General features: G+C 40.1%; 1 long non-coding RNA gene across 1 annotated transcript in view; it reads left to right on the forward strand.

Annotated features, from left to right (window-relative positions):
- Positions 1-26,320, forward strand: part of LOC309720922 — a 130,360-nt gene extending 104,040 nt beyond the window's left edge. Inside the window, exons 3-4 of the long non-coding RNA XR_014280606.1 lie at positions 1,975-2,062; positions 25,872-26,320. This is a non-coding gene — a long non-coding RNA (uncharacterized lncRNA). The remainder of the gene's footprint in view (positions 1-1,974; positions 2,063-25,871) is intronic.
- The last annotated feature ends 203 nt before the right edge of the window (positions 26,321-26,523 follow it).

Here is a 26,523-nt window from a genome sequence, read left to right on the forward strand (position 1 = left end):
CACACACACACACATCCCGATATCCAGTGACTCTCATAAAAGTTGTGTTGGTTAAACAAGCAACAAAGCTGACTTTCAATAAAATCGAATAATAATTATAATAAATCTGTATATGGTGGGTGTCATTCACTTTCCCTGTCTTCTCTGCTCGTGTGTTTCTGGCTCTGGCAAGAAGCATAACAAGACACACACACACACACACACACACACACACACACACACACTTACAGGGACAGCCTTCCAAATTGAACCCTTTTGTCCTTTTCTCTGTGTTAATTCTATCATATCATCGTTTGAAGATCACAGGGACACTTGTTTTATTTGTAAGAACTCAGTCCTTTAAGGTTGTCTGTGCTAAAGATGAACTGAGTGCACAATGTGCCACATGATTCTACTTGATTTTTTTTTTATATTCTGGCAATAATGTTTTTATTTTTGATTCAATTCCAATTATCTAATTTGTTAGTTAAATTCTTTAAGTAAATTTATTTTATTTTAAAGAGTGAACAGAACTGAGGAAAGGAACTCAAGAGTGAGAGTAAACATTGCAACCTTTTAGTTATTCCACAAAATGCCTTCAGAGCCCTTCCACAGAGGTTTCTCAGGCAAGAGTGAAAGTTTTCAGTTTTGAAGTTACATTACAAATAATTAAGTCATTGTACATATAAAGCATTAATAGATGGAAAGTATCTGCCCTATTTATGTTTGAAAAAAACAAGAAAAAAGTTATTTGTTTAAACAAAATTATCTTTTAACAAAACAATATGCTAGCTAGACTAAACAATGGTCTTCAATCAGCAATATAAAACTGGGTCTCCTGCATTTTAGAAGCCCAGCAGTAGATCAAAAGCTTTGAGGTGCCTTTCATGCCTCTGTTTTTGTATATTCTAGAATTTGTTTCAGAATTTTTTCAGATAATTGAAATAAATAAGCGAGTTGATGAAAAAGCATGGAACTAAAAATACTTAAATTTGACCATGGGGGGCATCCAAGCTTTCCATTGTTGAGTTAGCCACAAAATATTTCAATAACACAGAGCAAGACAGAAAGGTATTTACAATACAGTTGATTCTTCAGAAAACAGTTTATTTTTCTGCAAAAAAAAGTCAGGAGACTGATCATTTCAAGCCTATTTAGAGTATGGAAGACACAAGGTAAAAAAGCATGGGGGTCAGATATGAATAAAAGAAAATCATCTGCATAATGTAACACTTATCTATGACCATGTGCCATTAAGAACTCATATCTGTGTGCTACAAATGACTAATGCAAGGGCTCGGCAGCAAAGAAAAGCGGTGAAAGCAGGCACCCTGCCTTGTTCCTCTGGCTATTACAAAATCTTAAGAATCTTAATACAAATTCAAGAGACTTGACCTGTATACACTAATTAATAAAAAAAAAATGGTTTTGCCAAACCCTTTCTAAAGTATGAAATTAGTAGTTGTCTTTCTAGTTTCTCAAAAGCTTTCCGTGCATCCAGACAAATGAATAGCTCTCAACTGAGGGGTCTCAGGGGTGACAGGTAATATTTAACAGGTACATCAGACAGAAAAAGGAAAACCTGTTTTTAATATCACCTGTCTGATGCCAAGAGATCATGCCAGCAGCAGCTTTTAATCTCAGCTAAAAGTTTTACAAGCTTAACAATAAAATTTGATTTCAAATTATAAGATTATAAGAATTACAGAAATGTAGTTCTTTTTTAATTAAGTCTTTAGCTTCTCTCAGAGTCGCGAGGTTATTTTGGTGTTTGCTGTAGGAGAATCCTGATGATATTTAATTTTTACCAAAAACTCCAAGAAGAATGAGATTGTAAGATTTGAAAAAAAAAAAAAAACCACAACAAAACAAAAAAGAAATTAAAAGACAACATAGTAAGAGTAATAACATCTAAATCATCTTATAATTTAACATCACTCTTGTGAATAACTATCATTTCTTTTGCTTTCTGTGTTTTTATATGAACACCCACAGAATGAGCCAGGTCCCAGCAGAGACGCTTCTTACAACAGAGGGGACTCCCAAACCTAATATCCACAACACAGAGGCTCCTGCTATAAAGGTGAGCCTCCATATGAAAATGTACATTCTTCAGTCATTGCTTTTATGAATATGATACACACTGGCCATAAATTATGCCAGCTGCATCTCACACAAAGAGGTCATAGCACTTTAATGTGAAAGTATAAACCTAGTCTGGATTTATTTATGCTCTATATATGGACATTAAACTGGTAACATACTGGATTGTATCTTGGAACAGGGATTGTGTCTGGGATAAATATGAAACAGCTGTTTACAGTACATGCAGCACTTATGTGTTTGAACATCACATAATGCTAACTCATTATTCAGTTGCTTCTGGGCACGGTAGTAACTGTGTGCTAAAGACCTGTTGGGCAATGGCATCAAGCAGCATCCTAATGTAGTTTCTGTGCATGTGTGTGTGAATGTCAAGGATCTTTGATCCAAACCCCCCACCGCCACCCACCATCAGTACACACACACACACACACACACACACACACACACACACACACACACACACACACACACACACACACACACACAGAGCAAAGAAAAATGTCTGAGTTTTGCACTGAGTGACAGCTACGACCATGGCAATCTGTTCTTAACAGGTTGAGTTTATGTCACTGCGCAGTGATATAAACACAAACTGTCCAGTAAAGAAACAAAACACCAAATTATATTGAGTACTGTTAATGTTGCTAAAATTGAGTTTAGTTTATATTTTATTTATGTCACTCTTATTGGTATAGTTTTATTTATGAAATATCTTTGGAATGACACGTCAGAAACTTGCTCAAAATTATTATTATTAATAATTATCATTATCTTTCATTAGAAACTTGTTGTACCATATCATAGTACATGACTTGTAGGTAAGAACTGTATTACACCCGACATGTCAGTGTTGATGCCACCCTATAGTTCCGCCTACTGTTTCAGTCTTTGCACCAACTCCGGGACCCACCTGTAGGCTCTTGAGGGATGTTTACTCATCACTCCCCAGTTTCTATGTCTGCTATATTTGCAGAGACTAATGAGCCTAGACGGCAAACTGTAGTAATATTCAAATGCTCTAATAAATCAAGTGTGAGTTGTCAGGCTGAATTATTATAAATACTGGCACAGTTCATTTCATATTTAAAAACATAATAATATGCCATCCAAAAATAAGCAGATTCCTTTAATTGTAGCCAAGTATCCTTAGCAAGACACTGAGGCCCCAATAGCTGTGATGTGTGAATGGGAAGGCTCCATTAAACCAACCCAATGTTAGTGTGCAAAAAACATTGGTGTCACAATAAACACTCTAAAATTCACATTTCTTTCATGATGCTTCAAATTGTTGTTGATGTTCTGTTATTTCTAAGAACGAACTAACCCTAAAAATGACTAATGCATCTGAAACTGTGAGAAAAAGTTTTCAATTCCTTACTAAACTAATTTTGGCAAATTCGAAATTAAACTGGAATGGTAAGTGTGAAATGTGAGTTTTTGGTGACTTGAGGTAGAATAAACCTTTTTTGCTTCTTATATAATGTTTTACATTCTTTAATCTGTATTTTGACCTTTTTCTGATTCATAAATTGTTATATAATTCAAGTCAAACCCGAGAAACAGAAACACCATATAGCCCTCTTGAGGAGATGATGCTGGTGGTTATACATTTCCAATCATTATGTTCAGGGACATAATGATCACTTGGTAAACTTGGGGACCTTACAATTTATTGCAAGTTTCAACAGAGGCTATCAATAGTCTTCTACCATTGTCTTATTTGTTTATGGTGTTTATAAAGAGCAATCTTAATTCCTCAAGAAATAACCTTGAAAATAAATTAAAAAACAAAAGACACTTCAGGGTTCCTTTATTAGCAGCATTTCATGGAATATCTTCTCATCCATCACATCAGCTAGCGTGTTTTCATCACATTTTCCTCAGTGCAGTTCACATTCAGTTGTCATGTCAATTATACATAAACATCTGTACAAAACCAAACTGCTGCCTTCGCACTCCACTTCCCTGCAAGATGAAGCTTTTCATAATTGGAAGGATGGCTCTTAACAAGCACTGCTTTAATTTTTCTTTCCTCCACACGTTCACCTCACCATCTCCTCGTCCCCATCATTTAGGGAGCGCTAATGTGTTAAATGCGAACAACAAAGACAGGATGTCTTGCCATTTTCTGCTTCCCCACTGTTTCCCATGTTGCTGCAGTGGCTAAATTAGACCGAACCAAACACAGAAATTAGAGCTCCGAGGCCAGATGTGATATTTGTTTTTCACACTGCGGCGTCAGGTAGATGTTTAAAAAAAAATAGAAGGAAAATCAAAACTGCTCCCTCATTGGGTTTGGGACTCATTTTGATTCACCGATGGTGGCCGGCTAATCATTTGATCCTGTTAGAAGAAGTGCTTGTGTGTGATTCTGCCATGAGAGTTAACAACCGCTGCAAAAAGGCCGGGTGTCTGGGTTTGTGCACGGCTACTGCTGTCTGCGTGTGTGCACATGGGTGCATGTGTGTGTGTGCATGTGTGTGTGAGTGTTCTTGTGTGAGTCTCCTCGTTGGCTGTTTTTTCCCTATAAAAGCAATTTGCCCCATGCTCAGGCTAGGCAATGAGCAGATGCTACCATTGTAAATGATGATGCGAAGGGCCATAATAAAGAGTTGATAAACACAGAATTACTGCTGGGCTGTGGGCTTGCAGAGAGAGAGGGGAGGGGAGGGAAGGGGAGGAGAGAGAGAGGAAAGAGGGGGGTGTCATAAACAATGAGAAAAACAGAAAATGTAAACCAAGATCCTGAAGTTCTCTCAACCTGTTATTTATTTGCTATTTAGTACAAATACACAAGGTTATTCCTTCATTGTTATAGTAAAAGTATCCCATGCATTTCCTTCTATTTGCTTGAAAGTGTGGGCTGTCGGGGGCAGAGACTCCGGTGGCAAGAAGTGGCTACAAGCTGTCTGGTCACCGCTCTCATATGGCTCTGGTACGGCTAAAAGGAAAATCGCATTGTAGGTTAGCCCTGAGCATCCCTGTCAAAATGTTCTGGCTCCACCACTGTCTATTTTTTTAAATGGCCTGTATTTGTATAGCACTTTTCTAGTCCCTAAGGACCCCAAAGTGCTTTACACAACCAGTCATCCACCCATTCACACACTGGTGATAGCAAGCTACATTGTAGCCACAGCCACCCTGGGGCGCACCGACAGAGGGGAGGCTGCCGGGCCCTCTGACCACCACCAGTAGGAAACGGGTGAAGTGTCTTGCCCAAGGGCACAATGACCGACTGTCCAAGCCGGGGCTCGAACCGGCAACCTTCCGATTACAAGGCGAACTCCCAACTCTTGATTGTGGCTCAAGAGTCAAGCATACAAATTTACTCCCACTAAAGACACTCCTTTTTTCTGAACCTAGTTTGATTAATTAGTCATGGAATCTTCTGTGTACTTTAAAAATAAGTTACATGATAGTTTTGTTTCCACTTACAGCCTCTCAACTTGAAAAAGCATTTAATATGTTGTGGGCTGTAAAGTGTGCTTAGATGCTGACGATGGAACTGAGTTCTGCCAATTAAAACTAAGAAAGTAAATGAAGTTGAAACAACTAAAGCTTACATATGTTAGAATCAGCTGATACTTCATTATCTTCATGGGCGAGGAGGCGTTTTGCTAAGCGTGTGAAAATACCCAGAATATCCAGATTTCTAATGGATGCACATTAAGATGACCGGCCGTTCCAGTGCTAGATTTCCCCCTTATAAGATGTTATCGACAGTTGATCTACAGTAGTTTGAAAAAGAAGTCCAGTCTTGTAAAAGTTTATAAACAAAAAGAAGCCATATCTCCCTTGATGTCTAAGGAACTTGGAAAGAAAAGCGTCTGGACTTTTTTAAGTTGCTTGAAGTCTGCGGAGTCTGCAGAGCCCTGGCCTGACGAGCTACCTCGTCAGGCCAGGGCTCTGCAGTCTATTTACACCTACAGGCCAGTGGACACTCTTACAGTGATGAGGATGTAACATCTTGGACAGGGAGGAACGCTGGTTTGAGCGCGGGAGTCAAGGAGGCCATTTACGTGAAAAGGGAAAGACCATCTCTGAATCAAGGAGGGGGCCTAAGGATACATCTTTCGCCATCTTACAATGCTGTGATTGAAGCCATTCCCCAAATCTCTGTGAATGGTACTCATGGCCATTGATCAGTGGTCTTTGATCAGTGGGTTTTGGTCAGTGGTTGTTGATCAATGGTCATGAGAATTTGCATAATTATGATTAAGGAACTGACCTCCCAGCCCATTGTTCCTTCAGTGGGCTGGTTTCAGTCATTATACAAATGTACTGTTTATAAGATTGGGGAAACCTGCAGTCAGCTGAGACTGAAGAAGTCACTTGGATGGGTGATGAAACGTTTCTCCCACAAAACGCTACGTCCAGATGAACAGAATCAACTTTTGGAGATTTACTTACCTGGATGATTGAGCATGCATCAAGACGTTTGTACTGTTGTCTTTCATTTAGTACCACTCAGTAATACTTAACAGTGCAAAAATACTGGTTCTCAGCCATTATTTCTGCACTGTTATATATAATCTTATGTCAAATGTTTTGGCCATTATTGCCAAATCTAAATCGTGTCTTTCTCAGCCCCCCTCCCCCCAGCCCTCTCTTTTTACTGGAGGGCTGTTATGATGTCACTGTACACCAAGTGCCTTGTAAATGCAGTGACCCTGACTCATAGGGGACATATGAGTCTGTGTGTATGTGTGAGAATAAAACTATGTCCCCGGGATGTTAGTCAAAGGGCTACCCTTTGTGAAGCCTGTTCACTGTATAGTGTATTTTTCTTCTTTGCCCCCCTCCAAACATCTCCCTTTCCACCACACGTTTGATGTCTGTTGGACATTTTGTTTGACCAAAAAAAAAAAAAAAAAAGAAAAGAAAAGAAAGAAAAAGAAAAGAAAGAACAACACAACACATGCATGCTCAAAAACCTCCTTAGAAAGGAGACAGAGAGGCAGACAAGGCGAGTGGAAGAAGGCAGACTGAAAGATGAGGACAGGGAGCAAATGCAAGTAAGATTAAGAGACTGCGAAAGACCAATAGTGAAAGAGGGGGTGAGGGAGAATTTCCTCCCTTCGGCAGTAGAGATGGTGCCTCTTTCATGTTCTCCATGCTTGGATCTGAAGCTCTGTCTCCTAGCTAGGCCTGGTGTGCATGTGTGGAGCTAAGTGCTGGTTAATTTCCCCTTGGATCCCTCTGATTTCCACCGACAACCCCTCCAACACCACAGCCTCCATGCCTTCTCTGTGTGGCGTGGAGCGAGGACAGTCAATGGACAGTGCTGGTAAGTCTGGAAATGCACAAATAGAGACGGTGCTTTGTTTCAGCCACCAGCCTCCTTCTAGACCTCAGGAAGAACTATAGGGGAGTGATTTCCATAAGTAAGTTAAGGAAAAAGTTGCCAGCAAGCCACAAGGGTAGGATCAGAGTCAAGTTGCACTTGAGCCACATACTCGATAAAGATTGGTTTAAAAAGTAAATCAGCTCTCTTGCATGGATTTTGACCTTAAAATTTGTTATAAGATTTGCATTTGGATTTGCCAACTAGATAAAATTTCCACAAAAAAGGGGTAGAAGCCAATCACAATAAAATACAAGACAAGAACAGTTGTTAGAAAGTTAGTATTTCTCTCAGTATGTCACAGCTTAGCATAGATGCTTTTTGCTCATGTTTCATGAAACATTATTGTCAAACTAAAAAAAGTTATTTGCTTAAATATTATTACCATTTTATATGTACATCTGAACATATCACATCTAAACAAGAGATGGTGCCAAAGTGTCCCTCGGTTGTTTTGTTTTCATTGAAACCATTTTGGAGGATTTTGAGTCAACACACACGTTGTGGGTGCTTTGTAGTGGGGCTCAGTTCAAAGAGTTATCAATCCCTTCAGTCAGCTTTCTCTGTGGATGCATATAAGAAGGGAAGCACATTAATTGCTTTCTAGTTTGTGACCCTAAATGTCTCTGCATTTTAAATAAAAAAAGTTCCAGTCAAACTTCACAGAGAGACATTTTCCAGATTTTGAACTGCTTCTAACTGGTTCATGAGCTATGTTGTGCTTTGATAAATGTTTGCATCTTCGCAGCTACAAACGTTTGCCAGATGTTTACTGTTGCAATGAAAAGGTACACATTTACAGGATGAACATAGATCAGCTGTATTACAAAGTGTGATTTCAGGTAGTCGCTGAAATGTTTTTGAGTTATAATGTGCTACTCAGTCTTTAACCATCGTTTCAAAATCTCTGTTGTTCAGTGGAAGAGTTGGGCTTCTAACGCAACGGACCATGTCTTTAGAATTTCTGAAGCTTCCAGATATTAATTTAGAAATCCTTATTATTATGCTTCTTATCACGTACCCAAACCTGAGCGTACACAGCTACTGTTAAATGAGGGGGTATAACCCTCATACTACCCCCTTACTTTTAAAATGTATTCCACTACAGATTACAGAATACATGCCCCAAAATGTATTTTGTAACGTATTCCGTTACGTTACTCAATGAGAGTAACGTATTCTGAATACTTTGGATTACTTAATATATTATCATGCTTTTTACAACTACATGAATGTACTATTGCTGTGTGATTTATTACTTTTACTGAAGATTATTCGCCATACCAATACCAACTAGATTTTTAAATCTTAATATAAAATGAGTAACAGTAGGGGGTAAAATAGGTAAGGCTGCACTTTTTGCAGTGATCTCATATAGAAAACTATTTTGCGCGAATATAAAACAGGTCTGTGGCTCCGAAACGTAAAGGCATAAAACCGTAAAGAGACCTCTGGCTAACGTCGGGTTCCGTGTCGGGTTCCGTGTCGGGTTCCGTGTCGGGTTCGTAGCTGAAAACTAGCTTTACTTTGTTGTCTGGGTCAACTTTGTATATATACATTATATATTTACATGCTTCCAACTCCCGTTTCTGGTCGGTGACATCTCTTACTTTTCTCCCTCCCTGGTGCTCACAGACACATAACGGCAGTCCATTCTCCCTGCAGCACAGGCTACACTGCCCATGAGGCTACATTTTTTAGGGCTATGCCTGTAACACTCTGCCTATTGTCTGAATATTAAATCATTTTTGTGAATAATTTTTTATAATATTTCTTCACATTATTATGCGGGCCGCAAGTAGAGGTGACATGGGCCGCGAGATTGAGACACAGACATGAGAGACTCTTAATGCGTGTTTTGTTTGGGTTTCCACCGGCATGGAAACCAAAAATATAGAGTTCATAGCCTTATGAAACGGGAAAATACCGTCGTGGTAACTGCATTCTGAATACCACCTTTTAAAACAGTAACTGTAACGGAATACAGTTACTCATATTTTGTATTTTAAATACGTAACGGCGGTACATGTATTCCACTACTCCCCAACACTGGGTATAACAAATAAACACTTGCAAAGCAAACATCACACCTACAGTGGTCTTTCTCAGTATGAAGACTTATTAACTTATAAGAACAAGCTCTTATTAACCTAGCTTGTTCTTATAGACTTTTTCTGCTCTAACTGAAAATTCAAAGTGTTCTTTGCAACATGCCTCATTCATAAAAGTTCTTTTTTCGCGCTTTACCTAACTGTTTTCTATCTAACATTCACACTCTGATGGATGGATTGGAGAGCAACTTGGCCTTCAGCATCGCGCTGGCTGCAGACTGAAGCATCAGGGATTGCATCACCAACCATGTGATTTGAACTCTCTGATTAGTAGATGGACCGCTCCACCTCCTGAGCTACACCGCATGCCTTCCACTTTCTTCTTTGTCTGTCTATGGGCAACAGCAAATTTCAGCACAGTTTACACTGGCACCCTGTTGGTCAACAGCACCATTGTTAACCCAGACCCCGGCGTATCTGGCATCTAAATCGCATTCTTTATGTTCCTCATGTTTGATTTGGCCAAGCTTCTACACCCGGTTACTTACGCAACCTCCATACCTCCATAATTATTTCTATACCTTGTCCAAAATCTTTGAGGGTGATTGCAGTCAGTTTAAGTCAAATTGTGATAGTCTGGAGACTGGTTTCTTCCCACCAGGCAACCTGTCCAAAAGTGTTGGTCACTAATATTTGCAAGTGATCACAAAGCAAAAAGAAAAAAGTCTATTTTCTTTTAGTGTTTGTTGTTTATATGTATGTGCATGCATATATTCACATATGCACATTTTAGAATGTCTTTGCAGTTTGGTGCCTGGATTTTATTCTTGGCATATCTAAACAGGAGACTCTTATGTAGATATTACAGACTGCTTTATTCATTCTCTGCACATCAAACAGGAATGACACCTAGTGCTGTTGTGGGAAGATCACAAGATGAGAGAGGAAAGACAAAGGGTGGGAGTGTGGCATGAAAAAAACCCCCAAAAGACAAAACTGAATGCAGCTTCCAGCCACAGCCGAGTTTAGGAGAAGTCTGGAAAGGAGAACGCATTCCAATGCAAATAACAAAATGGCTGCCTTTCATCAACACTCATTTCATTTTCTTAAAAAAACGAAGAAGAAAGTGATGAGATGTCTTTAAATCCACACTTGCAGCGAGCCTTTTGATATGGCAGAAAATGTCCTGGGGATGGATGACAGACAAAGTGTGTCCTACAGTGTGCATTTTCAAATGTGAATCTTCTGCTTGTTTGTTTTTTATTTTTATCTCCGTTTTTGCTCCAAATTCCATTTAAGGGCATTTTTCACACAAACAGGATAATGTGTAAAATCCATCATTTTTGCATAACATATTCTTTTTTTTATCTGCAGTTACAATTCAGCATTCATGCAAAACTCAGAGCTTGAATTGTCAAATCAAACACAATAATCACATTCACTCCAGTTCCAGGGAACCATAGCTTGCTTCAAGGCAGGGTTAACTTGACTGACCACTTTAAAAAAAAGATTCTGACAGAAACAGGACAATAACCAAAGAAAAACTAATGCACCAGGACAAAAACCTTTTAGTATTTAGATTCTTAGAAGAATCAATTTAGATTCTAATAAATACATGAATAAACACCAGATGAAAATATTCTGCATATGAGGTCCAATCACAACTATTTAAGTTGTGTAGAAAATGCAGGTGCCTCCCCCCACCGCAGGGAAAAGGGTAACACCACCTGGGTCTGGGTGCAGTTCCCCCCTCCAGGGGCAAGGGTACCTAGACCCGGTTCGTAGAGTACGTCCAGGTACACACCGGCTCACTCCTTGGCGGCCGCTTATCGGGGCCTGGAGCCTGGGGCTCGCTCGCTCGGGCCACTTCGGAGGTGGGGTGCCCCCGGCCTCTCGGCCTGGGGCTCGGTCACTCAGGCACAGCTGGCTGCCGGCGGAGCTCACGGGCGCGTCACTGCAACTCCCCCTGGCTTCTGCTCCGTGGCTGCTGAGTGAGCCCTCATCTGGGACTCTCCTCAGCTCTTTCTGGGACAGTGGCGCGGCTGCCCCTCTGGTGGTCTTCCTTGGTCTCTTGTGTTCTGAGGGCCTCTGGATGTCTGGAGTTTTGATCTCCTCCATACCTGCTTCATGCCCTGGAGGACGGGGCTGTGGCCCCCCACACCCTCTAGCAGATCATTACATGAAGGAACCTTTAAAAAAAAAAAACAAGCGCGTCCACGCTCACAGGTGTACACACGGGTGCTCACACCCACAAACTACACCCTTTTTGGCTCCTACCTCAAAGCACACTGTGTTCTGTTCATCTTATGTGCTGCACAATAATGTTTAATATTTAGTATTTACTGTCATATTCCCATATATCATTGTGATGCTGTTTATTCTATTACTCTTGTTCTCTTCTGCTTGTTTTCTTTTTTCTTTCTCAGCAGGTGATCCAGGTGATTGATATATGCATTTTTTTTCTTTTTTTTTTTTCTCTGCCCGTTCTGTTGGTTTTTGTTTTTTGCCCTTCTCCCCCGTCCCTCTTCTCAGCTGTTTCTCTTTCCCTCTTTCTTTCTCCCCTTCTTTCCCCCAGTCAAGTCTGTCCCGTATTCAGCAAGTGAAAATAAAATAAATAATAAAAGGTGAATCAAATGGACCATTACGGCAAGGCTGGGATGGTCAATTTGGTAAAGTAAATCCGTTGGGCATCTTTCTTTGCCTTTAGACAACAATTCTGATGGCAAAAGAGCCAAACGGGACAGGCAAAAAAAACAAAAAAAAAAGAAAAAAGAAAAAAAAAGAAATGCAGGATAAGTTTGGAAGTGATTCCATCAGGAGTACTCTCCTTCAGCAGTAAGGTTAGACGCGTACACATGATTTGCCCCCAGGAAACAGTACAGCTTTTCTTTTGCTGGGGTTACAGTTAAGTCCGTGAATATTTTGACTTTTTCTAATCGCCATTACCACAATGAATTTTAAATAAAACAACACAGATGCAGTTGAAGTGCAGACTTTCAGCTTTAATCCAGTGGACTGAACAAAAAGACTGCATAAACATACGTAACTAAAGAGTTTTTTTTAATAGAATCTCTTCATTTCAGCTTGAAAGTAATTGGACAAACTCCTGGGTTGCTTTTGCTGTGTGTTTTGGGTCATTGTCCATCTGTATTATGAAACGTCACCCAATCAATTTGACTGTATGCCTCTGAATACCTCAGAATTCATTCATCTGCTTCTGTCCTGTGTCACATCATCAATAAACACAAATGTCCCAGTGCCACTGGCAGCCATGCACACCCAAACCATTAACCTGCCTCTGTCGTGTTTTACAGATGATGTGGCACGCTTTGGATCATGAGCTGTTCCACGCCTTCTCCATACTTTTTTTCTCCATACTTTTTCTTGCCATCATTCTGGTAGAGGTTGATCGTGGTTCCATCTGTCCAAAGAATGTTTTTCCAGAACTGTGCTGGCTTACATTTTTATAGCAAAGTCCAATCTATCCTTTCTGTTCTTTGGGCCTATGGGTGGCTTACAACTCATGCAGTGGACCTTCTGTCTTTACCTTCATACAGTCTTCTCCATATGTTAGACTTGGATATTGATTGCCTACTTCCTGGAGAGTGTGGAGAGAGTGGAGAGTGCACTTGGTTGGCTGTTTTCCACAACTGTTGTCATCTGCGGACATCCAGATCTTTTTGTGTTGCTGAGTTCACCAGTGCTTTCTTTCATGCTCAGGATGTACCAAACTATAGGTTTTGCCGTACCTAATATTGTAGTGATTTCTTGGATGTTTTTTTTCTCTGTTTAAGGATAGCTTGTGATTACATAATGAAGGAACTGTCCATACCTGCCAAAGAAATAGCCTTTAAGTCAGTTGTCCAATTACTTTTGGTCCATTTAAAAAGAGGGCGGGACATGTTAAGGAGCTCAAATGAAAGCTGAGAATCTAAACAGTATATCCATGACTATTGTATAACTATAATTGGAACATGTTTTAGTCCATCCATTCGCTTCCGCTTATCCTTTTCAGGGTCGTGGGGGGCGCTGGAGCCTATCCCAGCTGTCATAGGGCGAGAGGCGGGGTACACCCTGGACAGGTCGCCAGTCTGTCGCAGGGCTAACACATAAGGACAGACAACCATACTCACATTCACTCATTCACACCTAGTGGCAATTTGGATTATCCAATTAACCTATCCCCACAAGCTGCATGTCTTTGGACAGTGGGAGGAAACCGGAGTACCCGGAGAGAACCCACGCAAACACAGGGAGAACATGCAAACTCCACACAGAAAGACCCCGGCCTGATGGTGGAATTGAACTCAGGACCTTCTTGCTGTGTGGCAACAGTGCTAACCACCGTGCCACCGTGCTGCCACATGTATTTTACATGTTTTAGTGAACATGTAAAATACTGACACACGTTTTGTATTTTACATGTTCACTAAAACATGTAAAATACAAAACGTGTGTCAGTGTCTAAATATATATGGACCTAACTGTGGTATATTGCCAAAAGTCCAGGATACCACCCTGCAGTATGTTACCCAAATCTTTTTCTTTGTTCATCATGTTTGTGAAAGAGGAAAACTGATGCGCTGCTGCCGTTTTAAATCTTTTCATTGACGGCTTTAGCTATCCTACATCTAACTACATCTAAAATGAATGGCAGATAAAATCATTTCATCTGTGCCAAGTTCCAGTTTGGGAACCACTGGGCTATTACTGTACTGTATAAAGCTTCGCTATCAAAAGCAGCAGTTTGCCAGTTGATTGGTAAGTTTACTTTGTCTAGTTTTCTTTGTGTGAGCAATGGCCCTTAGTCCAGAAGTGCATTCCCTCCTGGTAGGAGCAGAAGCAGCAGTAGTAGTAGTAGTGGTGGTAGTATTATCACACACACACAGACACACACATACAGTGGGTCCATGAACCAGCTGGCCAGCTGTCAGTGAATTTGTTTTTTTTTCTTTGCCTCTGCAGTATAAGCCAATCACCAAGCCTTGTTTAATGCAATTAAGGGGGATGTCAATACTGTGCAGTGATTGGCTGAGAAGAACAGCATGAGAGCACAGAGTACATTCTACCTATAGAGACAGTAATTAGCACATGCTGGTCATTAGTACACACACAGACCTATAGATATAGATACACACATGTATAAGGTTGGGCAGGATGCCATCTTGTTCTTGCTGTTCAGTGCAACCAATGTCATATAAAGAAGCAATGCATACACACACACACACATATTCCAGCAATGATTCTGTACAACAGTGTGTGTGCTGGAGATTTATTAAAATTCCTTCTAAACATGGCCCATCTCTTTGAGGGTCCCATGAAGAGGTCCTGCAGTGAGCCTTTTAATGAAGGATCAGAGCAGACCCTTCTAAAAATGCCAAACAAATACACAGACTCATGCTCACACACATGCACACACATGCAGGCATTTGCCATAAACCACCCCCTCCCAATAATCCCTCTCACTTCTAATGGTAGCCATTTGCCATTCATTAAGATCAAAATGCTGTTTTCTGCCAGGACAAATTGCAAAGCTATTTCATTCACAGCTTGAGAAAGGCCTGAGACTCCGTTGGGTTTCTTTGGGCCGTTTGAGCGCTGAAGCAGGGTTGGCTAATGTGGCTAACAGGCTTTGAATTGTGCAGTGTGGTAAAAGGGCAGGGAGAGCAAAAGTAAGCAAGAACATTTTAAGGTACCCTGTACAAAATGTTAGTGAAAGTGCATTTTTTTGAATTTTTAAATCCGTTATGCTTTTAATTATCCTCTTGGTATAACATGGCTGTTCTAAACGTTTATCAAGTGGAAACTATACCCACAGCATTACACAAGGAGTAATTCAATATAGTAAACTTGCAGTTTAAAGATGAATTAAGATTAAATGCTAGTGCACCAGCATTGGGGAAACAATACTGAATGTCTTTTAATAGCCATACAGCCATTCAACGGGTTACTGGGCAATAGGATACGCAAGGCATTGTAGACATAATGTTATAAAGTTAGCAGATTGCTGGTGTTTTCAGATGATGAGTGGGCCACCAGTTTTTTAATGTTTTTTTTTTCTATCATATTGGCATAGAACATAGAATTTGTATGTGGAAACACTGCAGGGTGGGCCATTTATATGGATACAACGTAATAAAATGGGAATGGTTGGTGATATTAAAGTCCTGTTTGTGGCACATTAATATATGTGAGGGGGCAAACTCCTCAAGATGGGTGGTGACCATGGTGGCCATTTAGAAGTCGGCCATCTTGGATACAACTTTTGTTTTTTAATAGGAAGAGGGCCATGTGACACATCAAACTTATTGGTAATGTCACAAGAAAAACAATGGTGTGCTTGGTTTCAACGTAACTTTATTCTTTCATGAGTTATTTACAAGTTTCTGACCACTTATAAAATGTGTTCAATGTGCTGCCCATTGTGTTGGATTGTCAATGCAACCCTCTCCTCCCACTCTTCACACACTGATAGCAACACCGCAGGAGAAATGCCAGCACAGGCATCCAGTATCCATAGTTTCAGGTGCTGCACATCTCGTATCTTCACACCATAGACAATTGGCTTCAGATGACCCCAAAGATAAAAGTCTAAGGGGGTCAGATCAGGAGACCTTGGGGGCCATTCAACTGGCCCACGACGACCAATCCACTTTCCAGGAAACTGTTCATCTGGGAATGCTCGGACCTGGCACCCATAATGTGGTGGTGCACCATCTTGCTGGAAAAACTCAGGGAACGTGCCAGCTTCAGTGCATAAAGAGGGAAACACATCATCATGTAGCAATTTCAAATATCCAGTGGCCTTGAGGTTTCCATTGATGAAGAATGGACCCACTATCGTTGTACCCCATATACCACACCGAACCATCACTTTTGTTGTTCCAACAGTCTTGGAGGGATCCATCCAATGTGGGTTAGTGTCAGACCAATAGCGGTGGTTTTGTTTGTTAACTTCACCATTCACATAAAAGTTTGCCTCATCACTGAACAAAATCTTCTGCGTGAACTGAGGGTCCTGTTCCAATTTTTGTTTTGCCCATTCTGCAAATTCTGTGTGCCGATCTGGGTCATCCTCGTTGAGATGCTGCAGTAGCTGAAGTTTGTAAGGCTGCCGTTTGTGAGTAGCTAATATCTGCCGAAGGGATGTTCGACTAATGCCACTCTCCAGTGACATGCGGCGAGTGCTACGCTGTGGGCTCTTGCTGAGTGAAGCTAGGACAGCCACTGATGTTTCTTCATTAGTGACAGTTTTCTTGCGTCCACATTTTGGCAAATCCAACACTGAACCAGTTTCACGAAACTTAGCAAGCAGTTTGCTAACTGTAGCATGGGAGATGGGTGGTCTCGTAGGGTGTCTTGCATTGAAATCTGCTGCAATGACCCGGTTATTGCGTTCACCAGATATCAACACAATTTCGATCCGCTCCTCACGTGTTAACCTCTTCGACATGTCAATGGCTGTGAACAAAGAGAAACTTGTAAATAATTCATGAAAGAATAAAGTTACGTTGAAACCAAGCACACCATTGTTTTTCTTGTGACATTACCAATAAGTTTGATGTGTCACATGGTCCTCTTCCTATTGAAAAAACAAAAGTTGTATCCAAGATGGCCGACTTCTAAATTGCCACCATGGTCACCACCCATCTTGAGGAGTTTGCCCCCTCACATATACTAATGTGCCACAAACAGGACTTTAATATCACCAACCATTCCCATTTTATTACGGTGTATCCATATAAATGGCCCACCCTGTATACCATGTATACCATGCCATCACTGTTATAAATTATTCATTTAAAGAAGGCAAATATACTTTCTTGGACAGTTTATCAGCTTTTGTGAATCGTTTAGCTGTCATTGGAAGCAAATCTGACAGAATTCTATGTTGTCTGGGGTTTTTGCTACCATTGCACTCGGGGAATCATAGTTCACTTCTGCCTTTGTCAGCTGATGTCCTCGTTCTTGTAACTTTTTTTCAAGGAATTGAAAATGATCTATGATGGCATTTAAACTGTTGTCCTGATCAAACTTCCATGGCAATCCGAGATAGGGACTAAACCTAGTGTCAACCGCAAGATCTGAAAAATTAAGCCAACATTGAAATGCAAAAACCTGCTGTTCCTTCCCCAAAGAGCTGTAGCAGACTTATGCTGTTGGTGCCATTAAAAAAAGCAAAAACATTTTAATGGATTCTCACTATAGTATGGTTTACCTCACAAATTCAATTTATGGATCCGCTGAACTTAGCACTCCAAACTCATTTAAAAAATGGCCAATTATGGGCCAAGCAAAACAATATGGTGGTAACCAAAGTACTAACATCAAGATTTAAATAGAGAATTCAAAAAACAGTGACTGCCTGACATGATGGCTACATCCACCCTTGAAATAGAGCCTCTGAACTTCACAAAAGACCCTTACCTAGATCACATGACTTAGTGGTGATAATGTAGCTCACACAACGAATGTGTCATGTAAATGGAATTTAAAAAGTAAGAAAAACAGCAATTTATTCTCTTTGTTACATAAAACACTTAAAATAACTGAGAACCTTCACAGACATAAAACACTTAAAACACCGTCTATAGTCAAATGCAGAAATAAGTGACTCCTCCCACTTTACATCTGTGTAGATCACGTCTAATTTCATTTCAGTTTACATACACAGTAGGTAACATGATAATAATGTTTGTATTAACTATGTAATGGAAAACATGACCCATTTTACCTCCTATACAAAAGACTTTTATCAACTTTCAGTGTCTATGCAAAAGTCTTTCTGCATGCCCCCACAGCTTCATTATTTCTGTAATTTTTTTTTGTCCACGTGGGTGTAATCTTCCAACATGTTACAGTGTATGTATTCATGTATACTACGTATCCCTGGTCTGCGTGCGTGTGGTGCAGGTGGGTGAGGGAGTGGTAATTAACAATGACATCTCCTGAGCCAGGTCTAATCAGTGCTCTCTTCTCTTCATATGCTATATTTATCTCTCCTCTCTGTCCCTTCTATCATAGTTATTATCACTTCATCTCTGTCTTTATTCACCTCCTCTACTCTCTCTTTTACCATCCCTTTATTTCTTTTTCACTTATTCTCTGGAAAGATGTGATTAGAAAGAGGCAATACAACAATAGAGGCTACAGATGTTTCCTCTCACCATAGCTTGCTTGGAAATATAGTTAATCTCATCTATTATTCCTTTGAGAGGGGAAGAGGTGCGAGATTGATAGTTTAATCAGCTTTTAGAAAGCTTTGTTAATTGGAAAATTATGTTGCAACACTAATTTGACAGTCAAAGGTTACATATTTTACAGTATATGGTATATGTGCGAGTGCTTCAGGTTAATTAGAATTTTTTTCTTCTAATTTTATAATAGTGTTAAAAATTGAGTCTTCACTCGATTTGTGAGTGTGCACGAGTTAAATGTGCCTTTTACATGGCAGATTGAAGGCTTTGGTCTGTCACAGTCTTGCATAACTATGTGCATCATACTCTTTTCAGTGTATGTGCCTAAACGTCTAAACTGGTTTTAAATTTTCTGTCTATATGTGACAGAAAAGTAACAAATAGTTGTATGTAACCACTCTGATTCATGTGCATTCACATTACAAACTGAAGAACTGTCACTGCTGTGGATTTGTATCTGAAAATAGTTTGCACCATTTCAACTTTGGGTAGTGGTTAAGCTCAGATTCTGAACACGTATCCAGTTCACCCAGAATCATTTTTGCTAAATTTCAAGTCTTTGGAGAAAAGAAAGATCACCTACTCAGGAAAGAAGTAAAGTACAATAAAATACAGGGTTTGTATTACAAATCTAATTGTACTTTATCTGCTAAGCAACATATCAAGCAATATAACCAACTGAGCTCACTTTCACTTTCAGAAAATCCACAGAGAAGTGTGAAATTGTCCGTAGTTAATGCGTTATTAAATGATTGGAAGCTGGGAAGATCCTGTTACAATGGGTCCACTTTGTTCCTTTTGTTAGATGATGTTTTCAAATCAGATGATATTCTTCAGCAGATAGTTTTCCTAGAGGAGATGTAGATGTTTCAGAGGCGCTGGCAGCATAATACACTGCATCTTAAGAGATGCAACTTCTGTAACATATTTCTGTATCTGGTTATGTTCATGGTGTTTCGTTATTTTGAGCTTCATGTCTCTTAAATCTTTTTATGTGTTGTCAATAATGTGAGATATTTTCTTTGTTGTGTCAGTTTGAATGCCAGAAATGCAATGACGTAAGGTTACAAGGTGACTGAGGTCCTTATGTCCAAATTGGCTAAAAAGCTTATTTTATGGCCCTAGTTGCAGAAACAATCTGCTAAACAAAGTCATCTGAAAATACAAGGAAATTTTGAAATATACTGACTAGTTCAGACGACAGCCAGGCAAACTACTAGAGCTGCTGCTTTCAAGTTTGCAAACTTTGGACACCAGTTTATGATCATTTTATTAAGACTGTCAATCAAATGTTGATTTCGCTTAATTTATGCACTTTTTTTTTTTGCAGAGCTGGCTTGTGTCATCATTATGGATGCCATTTGATTTAAAAGATGCTTATTTCTCTTTTAGTAAAGCGTAAATGAATAAACAAAAATATAGATGGTGATCTAAAAAAAACAATATGAATACAATGCAAAAAAATTGTTAAATATCATATTTGGTGAAAATAGCTCATTTAGGCTTTGCGTTCAGGCCCAGTTTCATCACAGATCAAGTGCAAACTCTAAATTGCCTGTAGGTGTAAATGTATGTGTGTCTTTTAACCATACAACAGGGTGGTAGCACCTTCCCCAAGTGCATTCTGGGAGATTTTCTTTGCAAACATAAGTGGTTATATATAGCAAATTGATGAATGAATGGAATTTGAATCATCACTGAAAGTGATGACAGCAGCATTTTTTACTTATATCACTGATAATTAATGTGATTGTAACTTTAGTTGTGGAATCAAACATCTCAAAGAATTGTTTGTGCTTCAGTTGTGACGCACATAAAGGGTGACATGAACATGTCATTGTCTCTTTGTGTTATTCAAACTAAATATAAGCTTTTCTATTCCTCAGCCATTCCACGCTGGATGATGTCTTCTTTAACCATGTACATGTATGACCTGCTCACTGGCCAGCAAAAGGCAGGGTTGTAGCATCCTTTGTCTCCTACCCCCGACTCACATACTTACATACTTACATACTTACACACACACACACACACACACACACACACACACACACACACACACACACTCACACCTCCAGCCCTCAAGACAAAGTTACGTATGTAAGTGGAAGGCAAAGGGACAGAAACTGCATGTACATTCATGCATATTTGTGTGTGTGTGTGTGTGTGTGTGTGTGTGTGTGTGTGTGTGTGTGTGTGTGTGTGCGTGCGCGCGCGTCTGGCACAGATGGGGGAACATGATAACCTTGTCTTCATGTAGGTCTGGGGGGTGGAACAGAGTAGAACATGAAGTTTCAGTCCTGCCAAATCCTGGCTTTTAACTGGCCTCAGAAACACATGCAAACAGACACACGCAGGCACACACACATGCACGCGGACACACACACACACATATGCGCGCACACAAACACAGAGTAAGGCCCCAGACACTGAGAAGCATGCAGCCAGGTCCAAATGTGTGTATGGGCATTGGGCCAAAGTGTATGTGTGTGTGTGCCTTGATGGAAAGCCAAAGAGTGATAGGTATAGAGGTTACAGACGTAAACAAAGAGAGGAAAGCTTTAAAGGCTGAAAAGTGCACACAGGGTGCTTTGGAGGGTCAGTTTTTAACATTTTAACAAAATTGCCAAGAAAAAACAAAGAAGTCAATCGAGGCTAAGCTCAAAGAAGTAAAGTGAGAGTAGGGAGAGAGAGAAATGTGCGAGTCAAAAGTAAGTTGCAGTTTGTGAGACAAGAGAGGAGAGAAGTAAAAGAGAAAAGTAAGGGGAATAAATTGAAAGGACCACAGAAAGTAACAGTATGAAAAGATGGATAGTGTGTTTGTGACATAAATGAGGAAAGGAGAGTAGAGGGAAACAATGAGGGAACAAAAAGAGAAAGGTCACACAAGATAAATAATGTGAATTACAAAATAAATAAATAAGGGATTAAGAAAGAGACCAGTGAGAAGAAGAATGGATGTCTGAGTTTTAAAAAAAATGTGAGGGGGGTGTGAGAGTACAGGAAAGCCTCCCCCAGCGCCCACCTGTCTAGCTGTAATGGGATCCAAATCAGACCACCGATTACATGGTAGAATGGTAGTAAGTCATGTGATCGTGGTTTGAATACTATTTGAAAGTTTTTGTTTCAAACTTCGATTTGTTTTCACTCACTGATAACTCAGCGAAAATACTTTGCAGTGTTTAGGCACTAAAAGCCATTTGGTTAAATTAAGGGAAGGATTGTGGTTTGAGTTAAAATTTACCCTTTCAAAAAATTTACCATGAAGATGACACTTATGTTGTGACTCTCACTCAGACTCCTGTAAAGTATAAGGACAATAGTATGTTTATGTCCTTTGTACTTGTCGTATAAGTGAGTCTGTTGTGTTTATCTTTTATTTATTTTTTACCACGCAGAAGAAGTTTGTTACAGTTGCAGCAAGTGGCTGCCCCTCCCTGAGCCTGGTTCTGTAATAAAGTAAACAATGTAAACTTCATAAACCTAAACAACAAACTGCATTTTCGCACTGACATTTACACCCTGTGATTAACACCACTCACTGTGGTCTCTTTATAATTGTTTGTTTCTTACTTAAACTATTCCAGAATTTTACACCACATAGAGATATAGGAGAATGTGTTCTGTTCATCTGAAAATTGTGAATCTTTTTTAATTTCATAATGGTTACTGGCAACAACAGTTGAAAGAAGTATAACACGGATGACAACTTGGCCATTAGGTCTCCACTTGTCCATGTCTACAACATAATATAATCTGGAATTTAGTGTGATGTGGAAATCTTGTACATGAAATCCTAAAAGAACAGTGCACATTTAAAAATATTCTACATTGGTTTAACAATTGAATCAAGCTAATTACATATTAAAGTGTCACATTATCTGGACACATAAAGTAGATTTCTAGCTTTCTATATACCTTTTTTATTTTACCCTTGTTGGTCATAAGTATAATGAACAGCAGATTCTCTGCAGAACTGAGCAGACAGAAAGAAAAGAGAAAAGCCAAGAAACTCTGTTTAAAGCAGGGGTCTCAAATTCAAAAGAGCTGGGGGCCACTGTTGGAAACTGCTATCTCATTGGAGCGTCATTCTGGTGTTACAGTAAACGCAAACAGACAAACAAATAAAAGACCCACAAATATTTCCAAAAATGTAGGTTTTTTAATCCGCTCTGCCACAGTGTTTGCTGACAGGCCAATGCTGTTGAATAACCTCTTTTTTTCTGGACATAGAATATCAGCAACTGACATCATGCTATCCTTCAGAAACTGCACTTCAGTGAATGGCTTTTCCATTTTGGCAATTAATTCACCAAATTAAATAATTCCTAACCACACCGATTATAAATTACCAAAGAAATAGCTGTCTTAATTGTGGAGTAACTTACAGGTCCAAATTGCGTTATATTTTACAACAATTCCACAAAACCCCTGGTTTAGAGGATGACACAACAATGTCAGCACAAATGATGCAACACATGCTATAAAGAGATGTAAATCATATTTCATAACCTCTCTATGCAGATGAAATAAGGAGACCAGGTTGGAAAATACAGTAAATACAGTATATGCATCCATCTTCTTCCGCTTATTTGGGGCCGGATTGCGGAAGACAGCAGCTTAAGTAGAGAAGCCCAGACCTCCCTCTGCCTGGCCACCTCCTCCAGCTTGTCCAGGGAACACCAAGGTGTCTCAGGCCAGCCGAGAGATATCATCTCTCCAGCGTGTCCTGGGTGACCCCTGGTGGGACATGCCTGAAACGACTCACCGAGAAGGCGCCCAAGAGGCATCCTCATCAGAGGCCCGAACCACCTCATCTGGGCACTTTCAATCGAGCAGCGTCTCTACTCTGAGCCCATCCTGGATGGCTGAACTCAATATGTTCAAACATGGTGTTTGTTAAGGCTAGCCACAATTACGAGAAAGCTCATTTCCTTGTAGATCTTGTATCCATGATCTTGTTCTTTCACTCACTACCCAAAGCTCATAACCATAGGTGAGGGTGGGGATGTAGAATGACCAGTAGATCGAGAGCTTCATTTTTGCACTCAGCTCCCTCTTCACCATGACAGACTGGTGCAGCATCCGCAGCTGCAGCACCAATCCATCTATCGATCTCCCGCTCTCCCTACTTGTGAAAAAGACCCTGAGATACTTAAACAGACCATGACTTTGAGGTACTGATTCTCATTCCCGCTGCTTCACACTCGTCTGCAAACCGTTCCAGTGCAAGATGGAAGTGACCACCTGATGAAGCCAACAGAACAACATCAGAGATTGCCCAAGAGGAAGCCTTCTGGCATTTGGCTTCATCTAGAAATTCTTTCCATATAAATTATGATAAGAATCAGTGACAAAGGCAGAGGCTGTTCCTTCGAGTCACACCCCTCCAGGTCTTATTGTTGTTTCCCACATGAACAAGTCTCCCACTAAGACGACAGTCCCCAGGTGGAGCTATCTTTTGGTGCACAGTTCTCCGACCCAAAGGTGAGGGAACAAACCCTCTCATCCACCAGGAAAAACTTCAAAATACAGGCAGCAAACCAAAGGGATACTACGATACCCACCCCAGCCCAGCGGCTCTCACCAAGTGCAGCTCCAGACTGAGACGGAGTCCAGCCCCTCTCCAGGAGACAGCTTCTGGAGCCGAAACGATGCGTTGAGGTGAGCACGACTATATCTAGTTAGTACCTCTCAACCTCTGGCACTAGCTCAGATTCCTTCCCCACCAAAACCCTACGGTGCCTCCTATGGGTGGTGGGTCTACAGGAGGGTGGGCCCATGTTCCTTTTTCAGGCTGTGACCAGAGGGGCCCCATGGACTAAGCCCCAGGCCAACAGGTGCTCACCCTCGGGAACCCCCGGTGACCCTGTCTAGGGCAAGGTGATCTGTTCTGAAGTTGTGAGTCAAACAGTATTTGCCTCACTTCCAGATACAAACAGACAAAATGGTGATGGCTAAACAACCAGACATTGTAATAGTGGACAAACAGGAAGACGGCCGTAGTGATAGACGTAGCGATACCAAATGACAGGAAGAAGGAAGACAAGAAGCTGGAGAAGTACCAAGGGGGAAAGAGGGTAACTTTTTAATACATGAAAATCCATATTAATGATAATTATTAATGACAAGTTGGCTACTTGAACATGGCATACATAGATAAGGACCAAGATCATACAGTCAGGGAAAATGTATTTGAACCCCGGCTGATTTGTACGTTTGCCCACTAACAAGGAAATGATGAGTCTATAATTTCAATGGTAGGTTTATTTGAACAATGAGAGACAGAACACTAACAAAATTTTTTTTTAAAAATTAATTCGCATTTTCATGAATGAAATAAGTAGAATAGACAGAAAAGGTGACAACAGTTTGGTGTTATTATTCGCAAATGGAAGAACCATAAAATAACTACCAATCTTTCAGTGATAATGAGAATGGTGTGGAACCAGCTCAGAACTAATCGGGAGGAGCTTGGAGGAAAATCACCTGGGCCCCAAATAATTTTTTCCCTGACCATATACATATACATATATATCATTTAACGTTTGAACATTCACTGTGACTCTACAGTGACTTCACTTTTTTATTGTGGACTACAAACTCCACCATCCACACAATACTGACAAATAGACTGTTAAACTGGGTAGCTCATACTCATATAGCCTAATTTCACAAATCACAGATTTTCACAGTCTCATGTTTAAAGGGAAAAACTAAACACATTTAACATTTCTTCTGTTTCTGGTTGCAGTGACTTTCATGCTATTACTTCATACAGTATTCCATGAGTTTTGTAATCGCCTGAAGATTTGCAAATTATATTACTAGACTAAAAGTTCTTCTCATATTTTTAGCACAGAGTTCAGATCTGCTCTGAACTTTGCGAGTACATCTCCAAATTAGTATATTTCCAAGTGCTGTTATTTTCACCTGTGTAGCTTTCCCTGTGCTCTAAAGCTGCTGTCATTTGATCACGACATGCACCAGACACTGTCCCGCTGCAAATGATCAGACAACCTTATGAGTAATTGAGTATTCAAAGCACTAAAAAATGAGTCATAACACTAGATATGATATTTATTTGATATGGAAATGTTTATACATATGCATCACAGCTTATTAATTATTCATATTGTCTTGTTTTTTTCTGCTTGTCTGTAATATACATTATGTATTCTCTCCCTTCGACAGACACATCTTTTGAAATGGGAAAAAAAGAGGTAAAAAAAGAAGAAAAGGAAGGATCAGTTGGCATCTCTCACTTTGACTACAAAAGAGTGAATGAGGGAAAAACTTCATTATATTGGCGAGTGACAGGAAATGTGAAACACAGTGACAGAGGAAGAGAATGAGGACCTTTTTTCCCTCCCCACCTCAGTTTCATGTCTCTCTCGCTGCAAAACAGAAAAAAAGAAACTCTGTGGACCATACGATCTACAACACACACACATGCACTGACCCCATATCTCCCATGAACAGTGCCACCGACCATCAACTGTCATTTTTATTCAGCGTCGGACTCACTCCGTAATCACCCTGACAGACAATGCACTGCCACCATGTTGCTACAGTGCCGTAAGTGAAGAAACAGCAAGTTAATGCCTTTATCACCAGTGTCACTGTTCTTCCAGCATTTTAACATTAAAAACTTATATTGCATGGTTATTAACTTATTTTGACAATGATTAATATTTGCATAATGTCACATTTACTGTCCCTTTATTAAAGTCACAGTGGCATAGAACGACCACATGATTCACTTTAGATGATTTCTTACAGTTTTCCAAAAGCATGTCCAGGACTCAGACGTCAGACAGTTCTGAAGCACAATCATTTCAAACAT

The sequence above is a fragment of the Aulonocara stuartgranti genome (genome assembly GCF_965226115.1).
Source record: "Aulonocara stuartgranti genome assembly, chromosome: 13".
NCBI classification, from domain to species: Eukaryota; Metazoa; Chordata; class Actinopteri; order Cichliformes; family Cichlidae; genus Aulonocara; species Aulonocara stuartgranti.